This window comes from Schistocerca cancellata, chromosome 2, assembly GCF_023864275.1.
Source record: "Schistocerca cancellata isolate TAMUIC-IGC-003103 chromosome 2, iqSchCanc2.1, whole genome shotgun sequence".
NCBI lineage: Eukaryota > Metazoa > Arthropoda > Insecta > Orthoptera > Acrididae > Schistocerca > Schistocerca cancellata.
This window is the reverse complement of record NC_064627.1, coordinates 42,325,516-42,345,419: the sequence shown is the minus strand read 5'-3', so window position 1 is coordinate 42,345,419 and position 19,904 is coordinate 42,325,516.

Genomic DNA, 19,904 nt, shown 5'->3' with positions numbered 1-19,904 from the left:
TTTCCCTCCTAAGGGACACTGCCTTATCGAAGGTACCTTCAGTACTGGGCGGGAGGGTTTGCGTGCTTCAGCGAAGTTTCGGATAGGCCTCAGCGGAGGAGCCAGACGAAATATGTCTCATCTAGGGAAGGTGAACCCCCCTGCGGGTTCAGGGGTAAGAATAGGCCTGCGGTATTCCTGCCTTCGTAAGAGGCGACTAAAAGGAGTCTCCAACGTTTCGGCCTTAATGTGATGGTCCCCTAAGGGGTTTGACTACTACCTTTCCAAATTTTCAGTTAGTGCGTACCATTTGGGGAAGGACGCCTTACGTGGTGCATTCTATATCCATCTTGCCCTAAGATCTATCACAACCGATATTGTCATGGACTTGGACTGACACTTCCGGCCACATCGGCTGCAGTGTGCTCTGGGTAGCCTACAGCCACTCCATTGTGCATTTCCGTCTTTGCTCTGTTTATTAATGGATATTAGACACCCGTCAACCAGCACAGTAGCCAGTCTGTTGTGGTGGGGTCGTCATGTACCCTCTTGGTGGTAGCCCCCTGACTACACAGGGATCGCACTGCTGATGCCTGAGCTGCTACCTCCCCACGTATGCCGAGGAGTAGATGCCTATCCCTCTGGGGCATCGGGACTCCCGTCAAAGGCCATCCTGCCAGGTGGTCTTTGCTGTGGCTGGGTGGCCCGTGGGGAGAGCCACTGGTCGGAGTGAGTGGCATCAGGGTGGATGACCCGCAACGAAGCGTGGTACATCATCTCTTGCTGGTGGTCCTCCACCAGCAGTCTCTAAGCGATCGAGGTCTAACCTCAACGGTAAGAAGTATGAACCAAGATCATTTCCCTCCCTGGCCACTCCATGGGAGTAACGTATGGCTAAAGAAGGCAGTGGATAATATTCACCCTGGTACCTTGTCTGTATGTGGGTTGATGGTGAATCTTTTATGCCAACCAAGCCTCAGTTTTTTGTGGAGCATTTAGAGGAAAAGTTCGGGGAGGTGGAGGGCTTGTCCAAAATGCGCTCTTGGTCAGTACTCATCAAAACAGCATCCTCTGCCCAGTCACAGAGGTTGCTCGCTTGTGACAAGTTGGGGGATGTTTCAGTTAGCATCACGCCCCATAAGAGTCTCAACATGGTCCAGGGTATTATCTTCCACAGGGATCTTTTTCTGCAGTCCAATGATGAACTACATGCCAACCTAGAACGACGAGATGTTCACTTCGTCCGGCGCGTCCATCGGGGTCCGAGGGATAATCAGGTAGCCACCGGTGCCTTCAACTTGGCCTTCGAAGGTGATGTCTTACCCAAAAAGGTTTAGGTGATGTTTTACCATTGCGATGTGAAGCCATATATCCCTCCTCCAATGCAGTGTTTTAAATGCTGGAAGTTCAGGCACGTCATCCCGCGGAGAACGCCATTCCCCCTGCTCACCAGACTGTAGGATATTCCAGAAAGAAAGGAAGATTATGGAATATAAGACCCTGGACCGCCTGACCTACACGGAGGCTAAATGGAAATACGAGAGGCTTCATCCTGTGCCAATGACGTCGAAGTACGCTGCTGCTGCAACAACGGTTCTCCCATCATCACATACAGTTGGCTCTCAGATCGGTCAGCATCCACTGGCGCCCTTGATTGTGGGGGGCACTTCACTCCCTGTTGCTCCTGCTCCATCTACTTCAGGAGCAACACCCCCCCCCCCCCCAACCATCGGGGACGCCAGTCCCCACTTCTAAGCTGGAGAAGCGTCAGTCTTCTTCAGCTTCTCTCGCTCGGAAGAGATCCCTTGGGTCCCTCCCTTCCCAGGTTCCTGCCAGCTGCACAGCAGACACCCACTAGTGGCTGAAGAAGCCACAGGTCGCTGGTCGTCAAGCTTCGCGCTCATCTTCGGTCCCAGAGACTGACTGCAATAAGCCCTCCCAGCAACGGCAACCTAAGGAACAGCGAGAGAAAGCGACGCTGAAGACCCGTAAATCCAAGGCACCTGCAGTGGCGTCTACTCCACCGCTACCTACAAGCTCTGCGTCTGATAATGAAGTGGAGATCATTGCGTCCGCTGAGGACCTCGATCTCGCCGGTCCCTCAGACGCAATGGATGGCGCTTGCACAGGTGCTCCATTGGAGGCAGCAGGTGACCCAGCGGCATAATCTGCCTCTCTAGTCCTTTCACACCTTTCTGAGCCATGGACAATATCATCCTCCAGTGGAACTGCAGCGGTTTCTTCCACTATCTAGCTGAGCTCTGACAATTTATCAGCCTTCACCCTTTCTTCTGCATTGCTCTTCAGGAAACTTGGTTTCCAGCAATGTGAACCTCCGCCCTCCATGGCTATCGGGGTTGTTATAAGAACCGGGCAGCTTTTGAAAGGGTGTCTGGTAGCGTCTCCATCTATGTCCTTCACTCACTTCACAGCGAGTCTGTCCCTCTACAAACACCTTTAGGGGCTGTAGCTGTTTGGTTGTGGACGCCACAGGCTGTTACCGTCTGCAGTCTTTACCTTCCACCGGATGGTGATGTCGCGCAGCAGGTCCTGGCTGCGCTGATAGCGCAATTGCCGCCGCCTTTCTTGTTACTGGGCGACGCCCATAATCCTCTCTGGGATGGGTCAGTGGCAATACGTCGAGGAGCCACCGTTGAGCATGTATTGGCACACCTCGATCTTTCGATGGTGCCTTCACACATTTCAGTGTGGCGCATGGCACGTACTCCGCCATCAACCTTTCGATCTGCAGCCCTAGCCTCTTACCATCTGTCCAATGGAGAGTGCATGACGACCTGTGTGGTAGTGACCACTTTCTGATCTTTCTGTCACTGCCACAGCATCCGTCTTCTGGGCGCCCTCGCAGGTGGGCTATGAATAAGGCTGACAGGGACTTGTTCTCCTCCACTGCCGCTATTGAGCCTCTCTGTAATGACGACATTGATGCAGTGCTTCACTCGGTCACCACCAGCATCGTTACTGCCGCAGAATCTGCCATTCCCCGTTCTTCTGGGTCCCCTCGGCGGAGGGCTGTGCCTTGGTGGTCGCCTGACATCGCTGAAGCGATTAAACATCGCCGGCGGGTGCTCCAGCGTCACAAGCGACATCCCTCCATAGAATACCTCATAGCCTTCAAACGGTTGCTCGTGCGAGCCCGCCGTCTTATCCGCCAACGCAAGCAGGAGTGCTGGGAGCGGTATGTGTCCACCATTGGCCTCCATGTCACTCCATCGCAAGTCTGGGCCAAGATTCGACGCCTCTATGGCTAGGACCCCTGTCAGCATCCCTGCGCTCTCACTGAATGGAGCAGTTTGTACTGACTCCGACGTAATTGCCAACCACTTGTCAGAGCATTTTGCCCTGAGTTCCGCTTCTTCGAATTACCCACTAGCCCTCCGCTCCATTAAAGAGCGGATGGAACGTTGGAGCCTTTCTTTTCGCACCCACCATCCTGAATCCTTCAATGTTCCATTCAGTGAGCGGGTATTTCACAGTGCCCTCACCGCTTGTGCTGATACCGCTCCTGGGCCAGATCGAATCCACTGTCAGATGCTGAAACACCTTTCAGTGGACTGCCAGCGATGCCTCCTTGACCTTTACAACCGTATTTGGGTCGAGGATGAGTTTCCGTCGCAATGGCGGGAAAGTATTGTTATCCCCATTTTGAAGCCTGGCAAGAACCCGTTGGAGGTGGATAGCGACTGTCCCATTAGCCTCACCAACGTTCTTTGCAAGTTGCTTGAACGGATGGTGAGCCGGCGGTTGAATTGGATACTGGAGTCTCGGGGCCTTCTGGCTCCGTCTCAGGGTGGGTTCCGTAAAGGCCGCTCCGCAGCCGACAATCTGGTGAGCCTGAAGTCAGCCGTCCGTACTGCCTTTGCCCGCCGTCAGCACCTGGTCGCTGTCTTTTTCGACATGCGGACGGCGTACGATACGACATGGCGCCATCACATCCTCTCTACACTTCATGATTGGGGTCTTTGGGGTCCGCTGCCGATTTTTATACGCAATTTTCTGGTGCATCGTATCTTCCGCATGCAAATCGCGGCCTCTCATAGTTCCTCCTTAGTTCAGGAGAACAGGGTGCCACAGGGATCTGTTTTAAGTATCTGCCTGTTTGTAATAGCAATTAACGGGCTCGCTGCAGCGGTGGGAACGTCTGTCTCAGCGTCCTTGTATGCTGACGACTTCTGCCTTTACTAGAGCTCTCATGGCATTGCAGGTGCTGAACTCAGCAGCAGGGCGCTATCCGCAAGGCCCAGTCTTGTGCTGTAGCGCATGGCTTTCAGTTTTCGGCAGCCAAGACCTGCGTTATGCATTTCTGCAGGCACCGCACTGTTCACCCGGAGCCGCGGCTTTACCTTGATGGCGAACTTCTTGCTGTGGTGGAGTCACATAGGTTTTTGGGTGTTGTTTTTGATGCCCAGTTGACTTGACTCCTCATATTCGGCAGCTTAAACAGATGTGTTGCCGGCAACTAAATGCTCTGCGATGCTTGAGCCACACCCGCTGGAGCGCCGACCGATCTACCCTCTTACGGCTCTACCAGGCGTTAATCCAGTCCCGTCTGGATTATGGGAGCCTGGCTTATGGCTCAGCATCCCCATCTGCGTTGCAGGTGCTGGACCCAATACTACACAGTGGCATATGCCTTGCCGCTGGTGCTTTCCAGACCAGCCCTGTGGACAGCATACTTGTGGAGGCAGGTGTCCCTCCACTGCGGTTACAGCGCCAACGTTTGCTGGCCGCTTATGCTACGCAGGGTTCTGGCATTGTTTACACTGATGTCTCGATGGTTGCTGGTCATGTCGGTTATGCTGTGACTCTAGGGGACCACTATGAACGACATTCATTGCCAGCTGGCTGCATCGTTTTCACTGCTGAGCTGGTCACCATTTTTCGTGCCCTCGAGTATATCCGCTCCTGCTCAGGTGAGTCCGTCATTATCTATAGCGACTCCCTGAGCAGTTTACTAGCTATCGACGAGTGTTTCACTCGTTGTCGTCTGGTGATGGCTATCCAGGAGTCCCTGCATACTCTGGCCCGTTGTGGCCGCTCTGTTGTCTTTGTTTGGACCCCAGGCCCTGTTGGGATACCCGGCAATGAACATGTCGACCACCTGGCGAAAGCGGCCACGAGTAAACCATTTCTGGACATTGGTCTCCCGGAGACTGATTTGCGAGCAGTCCTCTGCCGAAAAGTTTTTGCGCTTTGGGACACTGAATGGTGTGATCTCACCACGATCAATGAACTCCGTGCTATAAAGGAGACGACGACTATGTGGCGTTCATCCATGCAATCCACTCGCAGCGACTCCATTGTCCTTTGTCGGCTCTGTATTGGCCACACCCGGCTGACGCATAGCTATTTACTGCGTCGTGAGGACCCACCACTATGTCGCTGCGGGGCGGCCTTGACGGTGGCCCATATTTTGTTGGCCTGTCCCCTTTTAACTATGCTCAGGCAGACATTTGCGCTGCCTGATACGCTCCCTGCTCTTTTAACAGATGACTCCGCCATAGCAGGCTTAGTTTTGCGTTTTATTTGGGCAGGGGGCTTTTATCATTTGCTCTAAGTATTTATTTTTATTTAGTGTTGATTCTGGCCTTTGACCTATGGTTTTAGATTAAGTTTTTAATATGTTTCTCGGTGGTTGGCTTTTCCTTTTTTTTCTCTATGGTCGGTCAACCACCGTCACACTCTGTGTGATTTTAATTCGTTTTGTCTGGTCTTTGTCTCAGTTTCTCTTGTCCTGTGTCGTCATCATCTTTTCCATTTTTCGTTTTTACTCTGTGTTGGTGTTTTTTTTTCAAGTCTTGGAACAAGGGACCAATGACCGTAGAAGTCTGGTCCCTTTAATCCCCTCAAACCAACCAATGGAAGGGGGGGGGGTGTCTATATGCGTGGTGAAGCCAACCCTCCTAGGAGAGTAAACCCTGATATCAAATCCTGGTCCTCCAAGTTGGGGGCTGGGTCAATGGGCCAGCACCCCGTTATCCACAAAAAAACTTCTACAAGCTAGAGAATCTAAAGCGGAGCCTCTAAAATCAGGTAGCAACTCTTCACGACAACTATTGACAAGGAAAAGGACATTCAGAGTTGGTGCACAGAACGTTCAAAGCCTGACAAATAAACACACCGAAATAGAGAACGAAATTAGTCGACTGAAGGTGGACAAAATTGTTCTGTCAGAAACAAAAAAGAAGGGACAAGGGAATGAGAAATTTGGAAATTTCATCCATTTTTGGTCTGGAGTTGGTAAACATAAACGAGCAAAAGCAGGCGTTTCCATTCTAATTAACAAAGCTCTGAGCGCTTACATCAACGACTATGCATTTACATGTGAAAGAATTGTCACTATTACCATCAAGTTATATGGCATTGAAACAGTTATAATAGGGGTGTATGCACCAAACGATGATGTGACACAGCAAACCATAGAGCATGTCTACCAGAAATTTGACCATTTACTCATCCCAGTCAAAAATCACCAAGAAGTAATAATATCAGGAGCTTTTAATATGAGGGTTGGTACACAAGTAAATGACGCAGTGGTAGGAAGATATGGAGAAAATGTCATTAATAGTTCTGGAGAAAATCTTGTAGAATTCTGTAACCAGTATGAGTTGAAAATTCTGAACACATACTATTCACATAAAGATATCCACAGATATACATAGAAGAGACCATCATTACAGCAGAAATCAATACCTCGTTAGATCGTTACCAATAAACGGCCAAAAATGGTAGTTTACTTCTGCAGAGTCATGCGGGGAGCCAACTGTGGATCTGATCACTACTTAGTTTTAACAAAGTTGACATACCCAGTTAGGAGCAAACCATTAACAACTGGACAAGTAGCTTACATGAGAAAGTAGAGCAGGCAGGGTATAAGCACTCTCTACTGAAGCAGTTCAGCATCAAGGATTTATTTCAATGTAGATTAGAAAATGATCTAAAAGCGATTCCAGACGATGACAATGTTGAAGTAGAATATGAAAATATTAAATTAGCACTTACAAAATTTTCTCTAGAGGTACTATGAACTGAGAGTAAGAGACTAGGTAAACGGGATCCTCCATGGATGTCTGATGATATGAAGATGTTGATTAGGGAGAAGAAAAATCTCTACAAAAATGGTTATCAACTAAATCACTATAGGACAGGCAAAACTACTGGGCAACAAATTACGAATTAAGAAACAGAATGAAATTAGAAAAGAACAAGATTTTGGAACAGAAATGTATTGAAATTGAGAGTCTAATAGTTGGATCAGAAACAACAGAAGTGTGGAGGACAATTACCAGTATGAGGAAAACACAACTAAACAAAGCAGTAGACAACCTAATCCCCTTAAAGGAATGGAAAAAGCATTACGCAGACCTTTTAATTGACCATAGGCCATATTACACGCAAGGGAATGAAGAAAAGATGGAATTAACTGATCGAAATATAAACATTACAATAGAGGAAGTGAACTGTGCATTAATTAAAATAAAGAATGGCCGATCAACTGGCCCAGGAAACATTCCTGTTGAATTACTGAAGGCTCGAGGAAGATATCTGAAGAAACGAATAACCTGCCTGGTGAAAAACTATATTAAAAGGGTTGAAATTCCCCCAGAATGGAAAAAAAGTCATATATGGTTTCTATATTCAATGAAGGGAATAGAAAGGACACAAACTTATTCAGAGGCGTTAGTGTCTACTGTACAATCAGACACTTATTTGGCAAGATAATGTTTGAAACAATTAGACAAAATGTTTCCCACCATATTGAGGAAGACCAGAGCGGGTTTAGGCAGAGCAGATCATGTACAGATAACCTATTTATTTTACAACAACTAATGGAGAAATTTACAGCAGTAGGGAAGGAGCTACATATAGCCTTTGTAGATTTAGCAAAAGCTTACGATACAGTCCCTAGATCTAAGCTCTGGGAAGCTATGAAAGGTATAGGTGTGGATGATCACCTTTTATGAATTATGATTGAAATGTACAGAGATAATGTGGTACAGATTAAACGAGGTGCAATGTTATCAGAACCTTTTAATGTTACTAAAGGTTCGCGACAAGGCTGCAGTATGTCACCTATCTTGTTCAACTTATATGTAGAAGTGGCTCTCCGAAATTGGAAGAACAGCTCCAGAGCAATGGGAATCACTGTCATCGATGTACAGATATTTTCATAAAGTTTTGCTGACTATCAAGCTATTATAGCACAAGATGATTATGATCTTGAGTTCATGATACGATAATTATATCAGGAATACAACAGATGAAGACTACAAATGAGTCTCACAAAAACAGGGTATCTGATGATGAATAGTGATGCTAAATTCGAAATACACATAAGTGACAAAGCAGTTACGAGACAGTTAGAGAAATTTAAATATCTCGGAGCACATATTGATAAAAATGGATTGGACCATACAGAAGTAACATATAGAATACAGCAAAGCAGAAAAGTGTTAGGGTGTATGTATTCGTTTTGGTGGGATAAGAGTATTTCCAACAGAAATAAGAAAAGAGTAGGTAAGATAATGGTTGAAACAGTGCTATGCTACGGATCAGAACTATGGATGTTAATTGCGGATCTCAAAAGAAGACTAATAGCTGTGGAAATGGATTATTTGCGTAGGAGTGCCAAAATAACAAGAATCGAAAGAAAAACTAATTACGAAGTAAGAGCTAGAATGAAGGCAGATGATACAGAGTTAGAAGTGAAAGAAAATCATTAAAATGATACGGACATATGATGAGAATGCGAGATCATCAGTGGCCAAAGAAGGTTTATGAACGGAAACGTAAGTGCGGAAGACCACGACGTTCTTCGACAGACCACATAAATGGGCTAATGGAGTAATGGAACATCGCAGCATCGACAAAAGAGATAAAGAGGCTTGGCGGAGGATAACAGGAATACAACAAGATGTTGTTATTAATTAATCTTTGTACTGATTCATCCTGTAACAAAAAAAGACAATTTTTAAAAAATTAGTGTTAATTGAGGAACTTGGGTTGCTTTGATATGCTGAAGGATTCGGACTTGGCTTCGTCAGGTAAGTCTTAAATTAAATACAAGTATGATACCTATTGTCGAAAGAGATATGAAACTATTTTCCTTTATAGGTTATTCAACCGAACGTTAAGATTCTTTTGCTCTGCGACAGTGAAACATATTAGAATACTAAGGCGTGTTTTGTTTACAAGATGCAATACAGGATATTGGAATTTTATTTGTTTGGCTATAGAGTGAATTTATCATAGTATGAAATAAAGAAATGTAATTGTACATTTGAGTGTGCGTGCGTGTGTGTACTGGTGAGGATATGCATTAGACTTTTCCAACAGAAGTTTTTCTTGCTCAGAAAAACGTGAACCTTTTCAAGGTTCTCTTTACTATATCGGATCCCCCCTTTGAGAAAATCCTGACAATATCCTTGCTTCAATGATGAAAAAATGAAATGAAATGAGCGTATGCTATCGTTGGCCGGGAGGCCCCATCGGGGAAGTTCGGCGGCCGGGTGACCTTGACAAAGTCCACCACAAATGCTGTCGAGTGAGCAAGAAACTCTTCCATTGCCTTAATGGTTCTCTTCGAGGCGTAGTCATGTTATAGGTCTCAAAACTTCGTTGTCCATGCTGGATGAAAAACTTCACACGTAAACAGCATTCTGAAGGCACAGAAACAGAGTAAGAACTATCTGCAAGTCGAGTGTACCATATATGTAGCACGATGAGTAACGTGCTTAGTTCATATGCGTAAAGGGTGTGTTAGAAATAATTTATTCCTAGACAAAAAGAAGTGACGAGCTATATGTAATAATGTAATACATTGTTCCTCAGAGTTTGATCGTGAGCTTCTAAAGCGCTCTGTGTACGTGTAACGTTTGGACGAAGTGTTGTTCCATATTTTCTCATAAGTGACAGAAGTTCTCGTGATACCGGAAGTCATTAAGGCTGTGCATAGCAGACGAGTTCTCGGTTAAGAATAACATTCATTGTACTTCTTCACTAAGAAGAGTATTTCGCTGGATGAGACGCAGCAAGCATTTAAGTCTAATGATCAAGTAACCGTATTGTGTTCTCAGCAACTCCTGGTTTCATACACGCAAGGAAATCACCCATGCAAGTTTCTCACGATTGCGTTACATACTCAGAATGCTGCTGTAGTACTATTGTCTGCTTAAACTGTTTTAGGAAAACGATATGCGAAGTTTGACCAACCGGTTGAGTACCATACGAGAGCACCAGTTTTAGGGCAGCGGCTTTGGCGCAATCGCTTACAGCTGAAACACTTCGCATCTGTAAGACAAGGTTTCACAACTGTTTCTTTACTACATTTATCAGTCGACATTTATTAAATGACGACAAGGAGGCCCATGTGTTCTTCAGATTAAATATTGCCTAGTTTAACTATGTCCTGGCTATGGAAGAGTTCATCAAATAGATATTTGTATCGAATAACACCGGATGAAAAATTAGCGCTAACAGGGAAGTAAGAAATTTCAAAATAATTTATAGACTACTTGTTTTGTTGTGGAAGAATGAAAACCATTTATAACGAACTGTAATTTGTTATCCTATCAGGTCGTGCATAATCAGTTATGTTCAGTTGCATTGTTGTTGGCAAAATTCACTTTAGTTGGCGCTAAAGATGTGTCAGTATTAATAACTGGAGACTTTGAATATGCTATTTGAAAATTTGAACGAGTTCATCACGATTTTCCAGATCGAAAACAATATGCGATGACGTCATTTTCGGCTGTATTCTGAAGTACAGTGCCACACTTCAGAAAAATAAAACATCATTATCATCAGATACCTACTAATAGTTCTTAATAATAAACTTGGGCACTACTTCCACAAGTTTTTCGTTTTATGTAATTATAAATGACGCTTTTGCAGACGAAAATTGTCAGTAACTGTTTCGGTGACGGCTGCGCTGCCATCACACTCGTGTTGCCACAACTGCGATACGAACAACAGGACGGCACGAACAACTTTTCTGCCTCAGTTGAAATCATGAGCTCTGTGCTGAAGAGGATGGTACTGAGCCTTATTGTTATTTAAAGCCCACAAAACTGAAAAAGAAAAGGTAGTTTTGGGTGCCCCGTGCAACGCTGTAAATATCTAATACACTTAGGCTGTGGTTTCTTCTCAGCTGTCTGAAGACGAACAGAAATTCCACGAGTTCCACCGAATCAGTCCAGACAGTTTCCATTTTTTGGAGCAACCAGTGCCACCTACTCTCACAAATCAAGACACGAGCTATTTCTCTTGCTGACAGGCTGCTCATTACAATAGTGTATCCACATCAACATCTACTTCTGCATACATACTTCGCAAGCCACCGTACGGTGCAAAAAAATGGTTCAAATGGCTCTGAGCACTATGGGACTTAACATCTATGGACATCAGTCCCCTAGAAATTAGAACTACTTAAACGTAACTAACCGAAGGACAGCACACAACACCCAGTTATCACGAGGCAGAGAAAATCCCTGACCCCGCCGGGAATCGAACCCGGGAACCAGGGCGTGAGAAGCGAGAACGCTAACGCACGACCACGAGCTTCGGACGTACGGTGCATGGTGGAGGGTACCACGACCACGACTACCACTACCAGCCATTTCGTTTTTTGTTCCACTTGCAAATGACGCGAGGGAGAAACGAGCACTGCATGCCTCGCTAACGTCCCTCATCTTCTTGGACCTTACTCAAAATGTACGTTGGCGGCAGTAGAATCGTTTTGCAGTCGACATGAAATGCCGGTTCTCTAAATTTTCTCAATAGTGCCTCGCGAAATGATCATCGTCTTTCTTCCGTGGGCCGGCCGAAGTGGCCGTGCGGTTAAAGGCGCTGCAGTGTGGAACCGCAAGACCGCTACGGTCGCAGGTTCGAATCCTGCCTCGGGCATGGATGTTTGTGATGTCCTTAGGTTAGTTAGGTTTAATTAGTTCTAAGTTCTAGGGGACTAATGACCTCAGCAGTTGAGTCCCATAGTGCTCAGAGCCATTTGAACCATTTTTTCTTCCGTGGATTCCCATTTGAGTTCACGAAGCAAAGCCCACTGTAACACTTGCCTGCTGAACGAACCTACGGTGAGAAATCTAGCAGCCCACCTTTGGGCTTGGTGGAGATCCCACACACTCGAGCTGTATTCAAGAACGGGTAGCACTATTGTTCTGTACGCTGTCTCCTTTACATATGAGCTACACTTTCCTACAATTTTTCCAGTAAACCGAGGTCGAACATTCGCTTTCTCGACTACCGTCCTAGGATGCTCGTTCCACTTCATATCGCTCTGCAACGTCATGTCTAGATAGTTAATCGATGTGGCTGTGTCAAGCAGCACGCTACCGATGCTGTATTCGAACATTTCGAAATTGCTTTTCCTACTCATCTGCATTAACTTGCATTTTTCTAGCTAGCTGCCGCCGACTACAAACTTTGTCTAAGTCATCTTCTATCCTCGTACAGTCAGTCAACGACACCTTTCCGTGCATACGGTATTATTAGCTAAAGGCCACACATTGCTGCTCATTCTGTCCGCCAGTTCCTTGGGGAACTCCTGACCATACCCTTGTGCCTGAGGAACGCTCGCCACACAAAACAACGTGCTGGGTTCTATTACTCAAGAAGTCTTCGAGTCACGCACGTATGTGGAAAGATATTCCGTATGCTCGTACCTTTATTAACAGGCTGCAGTGAGGCACTGTGTCAAACACTTTCCGGAAATCTAGAAACATGGAATGTGCCTTTTGCCCTTCATCCATGGTCCGCAGGATGTCAGGTGAAAAAAAGGCAATATGAGTTTCGCATTAGGGATGCTTTCTAAATCCGTGCTAATTTTCAAGTTGGTGCAACATTTTATAGATCTAGAAAAGGCATATGACCGGGTTCCTAGGAGGAAGTTATTGTCTGTTCTACAAGATTATGGAATAGGAGGCAAACTTTTGCAACCAATTAAAGGTCTTTACACGGATACTCAGGCAGCAGTTAGACTTGACGGTAAATTGAGTTCGTGGTTCAGAGTAGTTTCAGGGGTAAGACAAGGCTGCAACCTGTCTCCACTGTTGTTCATAGTATTTATGGATCGTATGCTGAAAACAATAGACTGGCTGGGTGAGATTAAGATATGTGAACACAAAATAAGCAGTCTTGCATATGCGGATGACTTAGTTGTGATGGCAGATTCGATTGAAAGTTTGCAAAGTAATATTTCAGAGCTTGATCAGAAATGTAAGGACTATGGTATGAAGATTAGCATCTCCAAAACGAAAGTAATGTCAGTGGGAAAGAAATATAAACGGATTGAGTGCCAAATAGGAGGAACAAAGTTAGAACAGGTGGACGGTTTCAAGTACTTAGGATGCATATTCTCACAGGATGGCAACATAGTGAAAGAACTGGAAGCGAGGTGTAGCAAAGCTAATGCAGGGAGCGCTCAGCTACGATCTACTCTCTTCTGCAAGAAGGAAGTCAGTACCAAGACTAAGTTATCTGTGCACCGTTCAATCTTTCGACCAACTTTGTTGTATGGGAGCGAAAGCTGGGTAGATTCAGGTTACCTTATCAACAAGGTTGAGTACCGGATATGAAAGTAGCTAGGTTGATTGCAGGTACTAGTAGATGGGAACAATGGCAGGAGGGTGTCCACAATGAGGAAATCAAAGAAAAACTGGGAATGAACTCTATAGATGTAGCAGTCAGGGCGAACAGGCTTAGATGGTGGGGTCATGTTAAACGCATGGGAGAAGCAAGGTTACCCAAGACACTCATGGATTCAGCAGTAGAGGGTAGGAGGAGTCGGGGCAGACCGAGGAGAAGGTACCTGGATTCGGTTAAGAATGATTTTGAAGTAATAGGTTTAACATTAGAAGAGGCACCAATGTTAGTACTGAATAGGGGATCATGGAGGAACTGTATAAGGGAGGCTATGCTCCAGACTGAACGCTGAAAGGCATAATCGGTCTTAAATGATGATGATGATGGTGCAACAATTGAATGACATTAAAAACAATATGAAAAGTTAATTTCGTGCAATTGCATCTAATATGATAATTTATTCAGTGTGGTATATATAATGGCTTAAAATTAATAAAGCTAGGATAGTACTTCTACAACTGCTGAATTTCGAAGTCAGTATGTAATTCAGCTTGAGGCGCAGTCAGAAGAAACGTTGCCGGATGTGAAGTGTGCTCAGTCACCATCGATGGTGAACTTTGTGTAGGGGTACACAATGAATATGTACAAATGGAAGAGGCCCATAATGATAAGGGAAATTCAGACACGTAATTCTCAGCTTCGTTCAGCTGATCATTGAAAAGTAACAGATATTTAGCCTTCAAATATCTTCTGTGCCTATGACAAAATTGCCTGCAGTCACGGAACACTCACTGAAGGAGCATCCAGTCAGCATAAGCTGATGATTCCTGGCGTCTCTTCATTTCAGTTAGATTTTTCATTTCCAGCTTCACCTTTGTATCGACAGCATCTCTGTACTGCAACGTAGCAGGCGTCAACAGACACACCTGGGGTACTTAGCTGACAACCTCACTGCGGATAATCTCCAGAATATCTTACGAATTTGCTCGAGAGTGGATAGAGGGTTGGCTCTCCATCCACCGATAAAAACAATTTCGATGTGTTAGCTATGTCTCATACAGTAATGCGTGACTTAAAACGCACAAAACGTAAACTGGCCAGCTACTACATTCGTCACTGCAGACTTCTCAAAATATGCGCAGTGGTTTATTTGTTTGCAACATATTACAGTAATTATGAACAATGGTGAAAGGAAAACTATTTCGTTACCAAGTTCCGATGCGGGACTAATGATGAGAAAAAATCAATTCTTTTTAAACGCATAGTTTCCTTAAAATCGAATGAGAAAGTAAGCATAGTCGAAAACGAATGTGAAGCTAAAAACACAGATTTTGAATTTTTTACCCCAGAAGTTAAAGTTTTACTGAGAAACTAAGTAGAGACACAGATGCAGCTTTGCATCTATTACATAAAACAGTTCTTCTGATGACTCAAAATGTATGATTACACAGTTGCTGTGTAAGAACCGGCGCTCCCTGTTGCTCCATACAGTACAATAAAGCTACGTGTCTGTGTCGTATTACTGCCATAACAGTGTGAACCAGTTTCTGCGCTTCAACTAAATATCTATGTGTTCCACCAATGTAGGTTGCTTCTACACTCCTGGAAATGGAAAAAAGAACACATTGACACCGGTGTGTCAGACCCACCATACTTGCTGCGGACACTGCGAGAGGGCTGTACAAGCAATGATCACACGCACGGCACAGCGGACACACCAGGAATCGCGGTGTTGGCCGTCGAATGGCGCTAGCTGCGCAGCATTTGTGCACCGCCGCCGTCAGTGTCAGCCAGTTTGCCGTGGCATACGGAGCTCCATCGCAGTCTTTAACACTGGTAGCATGCCGCGACAGCGTGGACGTGAACCGTATGTGCAGTTGACGGACTTTGAGCGAGGTCGTATAGTGGGCATGCGGGAGACCGGGTGGACGTACCGCCGAATTGCTCAACACGTGCGGCGTGAGGTCTCCACAGTACATCGATGTTGTCGCCAGTGGTCGGCGGAAGGTGCACGTGCCCGTCGACCTGGGACCGGACCGCAGCGACGCACGGATGCACGCCAAGACCGTAGGATCCTACGCAGTGCCGTAGGGGACCGCACCGCCACTTCCCAGCAAATTAGGGACACTGTTGCTCCTGGGGTATCGGCGAGGACCATTCGCAACCGTCTCCATGAAGCCGGGCTACGGTCCCGCACACCGTTAGGCCGTCTTCCGCTCACGCCCCAACATCGTGCAGCCTGCCTCCAGTGGTGTCGCGACAGGCGTGAATGGAGGGACGAATGGAGACGTGTCGTCTTCAGTGATGAGAGTCGCTTCTGCCTTGGTGCCAATTATGGTCGTATGCGTGTTTGGCGCCGTGCAGGTGAGCGCCACAGTCAGGACTGCATACGACCGAGGCACACAGGGCCAACACCCGGCATCATGGTGTGGGGAGCGATCTCCTACACTGGCTGTACACCACTGGTGATCGTCGAGGGAACACTGAATAGTGCACGGTACATCCTAACCGTCATCGAACCCATCGTTCTACCATTCCTAGACCGGCAAGGGAACTTGCTGTTCCAACAGGACAATGCACGTCCGCATGTATCCCGTGCCACCCAACGTGCTCTAGAAGGTGTAAGTCAACTACCCTGGCCAGCAAGATCTCCGGATCTGTCCCCCATTGAGCATGCTTGGGACTGGATGAAGCGTCGTCTCACGCGGTCTGCACGTCCAGCACGAACGCTGGTCCAACTGAGGCGCCAGGTGGAAATGGCATGGCAAGCCGTTCCACAGGACTACATCCAGCATCTCTACGATCGTCTCCATGGGAGAATAGCAGCCTGCATTTCTGCGAAAGGTGGATATACACTGTACTAGTGCCGACATTGTGCATGCTCTGTTGCCTGTGTCTATGTGCCTGTGGTTCTGTCAGTGTGATCATGTGATGTATCTGACCCCAGGAATGTGTCAATAAAGTTTCCCCTTCCTGGGACAATGAATTCACGGTGTTATTATTTCAATTTCCAGGAATGTATGTCGTGTATATCGCATAATGCATCACTTCAGTGAGAACCGCGCCCTAGACTAAAATTCTGCCTGCGCCTATTATGTTCGAGTAAAGCAATTATCTTTTTATTTCTAATCTTCCTTCACACACTTGCGTCGCTACAACAAATCATGCTTCTTCGGAATGGAATAATAATAATGATAATAGGCACTGTGGTAAATTCGTGAGGAGATATGATCGAGATAAGACAGGAATCGTGATGGTCTGACCATTTGTTTATGGATACATTAGTAGTGGAGCAAAGAGAGCGTCACCACACACTGTATTGTTTGCCAAATTTATTAAAAATGGCGGATCTAAGATGGTGGCCACAGATGTGACAATGTCGCAGTGACGTCATGGTGGGAAGTGCAAATTTTGACAGGAAAACAGGGCAGTTGGGGTATCTACGCTAACCTAAGCCCCTTCCCCTCCCCTCCCTCACGAGGAAATTGATGGGAAAACGATTCAGTCAGTGCAGGGCTGCCAGATAGGATGGATGTAAGTCTTCATTTTGCATACATTGTTTATTTAAACAATTTGAGTCGTCGTAGGCAGCAGCTCCATCCAGTGTGTGTTCACCATGAGGTCCAGAGTCCAGCTGAACTAGTTCACAACACTGCCATCAGAGGGCGCTGTCAGCCCTCCCCCTCTCGCCTCTTGTGACGTAATCCAAGATGGCGGTCTGGAGAGAGAAATGGGGGGAAAAGGACTCAGTCTGTGTCTAGCTGCTGGACTGCGAGTGCGGACGTAATTGTTTACTGTGTTCAGTGGATGAGATGTCCGTGCTGGAGAAGGAGGAGTAAATTAGCTGTAGGCAAGCAAGTGAGGACTGTGTCAATAGCAATGATATTTGGTGAAGATGAATACGTTTCATGGAATAATGAACACGCAGCAGGATGGGGCAAGTTATGCTTTGCATCTCATACAAATAAATGCAGATCACTGGATAGAAGTCCAGTTAGTCGGTCTTCCGAAGCACAAGAGGCAGCAGGGAGCGTGCCGACTCACGGCATGGCAACGCGGTAGCCGAGCGCTGATCACTTCCTGTCGTGTTGGAAGTATCCGCGGCCCTCCTCCTCCTCCTCCTCCTCCTCCTTCCCATCCCCGGCGCACGGATATCCTTTGTTGTTGAGCACGAACTGCTTCAGGAGTTATTACATCTGGTTTTGTGGAATATTGCCACATACATAACTTGAAGATGTCACACGGTCTAAATGTACCACTGCACAAAGAGAGAGAAAGAGCTTTGCAGATGATGCGAGAATATTTAAACAATTACGCGTTTTATTCCGAGGAAAAAAAAAAAAGATCGAGACACACTTATGAAACTGCCGCTGAGAGACTTTGCGCGCTTTTGTGGGAAATACCTTTGTCTTTGAGCACTAGCTGCTTCAAGAGTTAATAAATCCAACTAAAAAGATCGCTGCACAGAGGCTTACCTCATTTTGCGGTGTATACCGCCATACTTGAACACATTCTAAAAACGATCGCGGCACGCTTGTGAAAGTGTCCCTGAGACACTTCGCGTGCATTTGTGAGAAACGGACCCCGAAACTGGTATCAGTTGCAACATCTTATTTTACACGCCAAAACGACTATATTTGGAAGTCGAAATAAATATATCTGTAACTAAACAGTACGCTCGCAGCTTTTCGAGTTTTAGCTGCTTGTTTGAAGGCACTGCCAGAGAGAGAGAGAGAAAAACATTTCTGAGTCCTATAGCTGCTGTGGTATTCATCACTTTTCTGAAATGTGAGTGGGTTTAGTTTTATATTAACTGCTGCGGAAGTCAGGGACGCTATTTTCCTCACTTCTCCAAACACTCACCGGTGCCTAAGCACAGACTGGAAAGCTGGAACAGAATTCGAAGCTCTGTCCTACAGACGAGAAAAATGGATGGAATTTTCGGTGAATTTTCTATGTCCTGGGGATGCTCTAAAGCCACGATGGCGGACGAGGAAGAGCATCCCACCAGAGGAGAAAGATGGTCTGCTCGGAAGTGTCTCTGACTACTCGAACAAAGAACACAGCTTCTATTATTAGCTGAAATTTATTGCACAACTCAATTAGGCTTCTCCTTTCTCATTCCTACTACTAAGCCTATACTCTCCCGTAACTCTTTCTTCTGGTCTACCCCTTACAACAGAACTCCAATCCTACTCCATTATTATTAGATTTTTGTTTACCTTTACGTACTGATTTACCCACTGAATATCCTGATATACTTTCTTTATCTTTTCATCTCCTGATTGTAATGTTGGCGTGTATACCTCACTAACTTTTCGCAGTAATTCTCTCTTTGTGCTACTTTCCTATTCATAACGAATCGTACTCTCGTTATAATATTTTATGCTGCTGTTGATATAACTCTATATTCGTTTGATCAGAAATCCTCATCTTCTTTCCGTTTCAGTTCACTGATCACCAATATGTCTAGATCGAGCATTTGCTTTTCTGTTTTAAGATTTTCTTCCATCCCTACTGTAGCATATTAATGTTCACCAATTCAGTTGACTATTATGAAGAAATATCTCTGATCCGTATGTAGTAATATCAGTGTCATATTTTCGTTGTCTTTTTTGCTAAACGAACGAGCTTCCCCAGAATCTTTCGGACCCTCCTACTCTCATCTGTTTTCTTAAAGAAAGACGTCCATACTTGTAGTGTTAAGCTAAATGCTCAGATCGTCGTATTCTGAGATACAATGAGTTATTATTTATTACATAAACCCATCACGTATCACTTCTGTATAATTATATTCTATGTTTCAGGTATTTATTTCCGCTGTGAAGCGTTCGGTGATGTGATGATTTCCATCCGCGCACAATCACATGCTTAATTACATCATTTATTTTAGAACCTGCAATCTGATTTGTTTTAAACACGAAATCTGATTAATGTTGCTGTGCACTGCTGCACATTTCGTCGCAATGTACTGCGTTTTCACACAGTCATGCTTCAGCCAATTTACCGCTATCCGGGAGCGATCTCTGCGCCTGAGTTCATCAGAATAGAATGAAAAATCGATAACACGCGCAGAGTTAGCTACTGTGGGAATTTAATTCAAAACATATTTCTGTTTAAAATTAATGAGAGTAATTTCCATTCCTGTTGCAGTTCTTACAATGTATCCCGTCACAGAACAATTAACATTTTTAAAAATGAACATGAACAGTCACAACTGCAAGAAACTTCTTCTTTTTAATAAGGTTACCGCCTTCGGTCAGTTTAGACCATCTTCAGACCTGATACCGTGATGCTCGATCGTGTGTGTG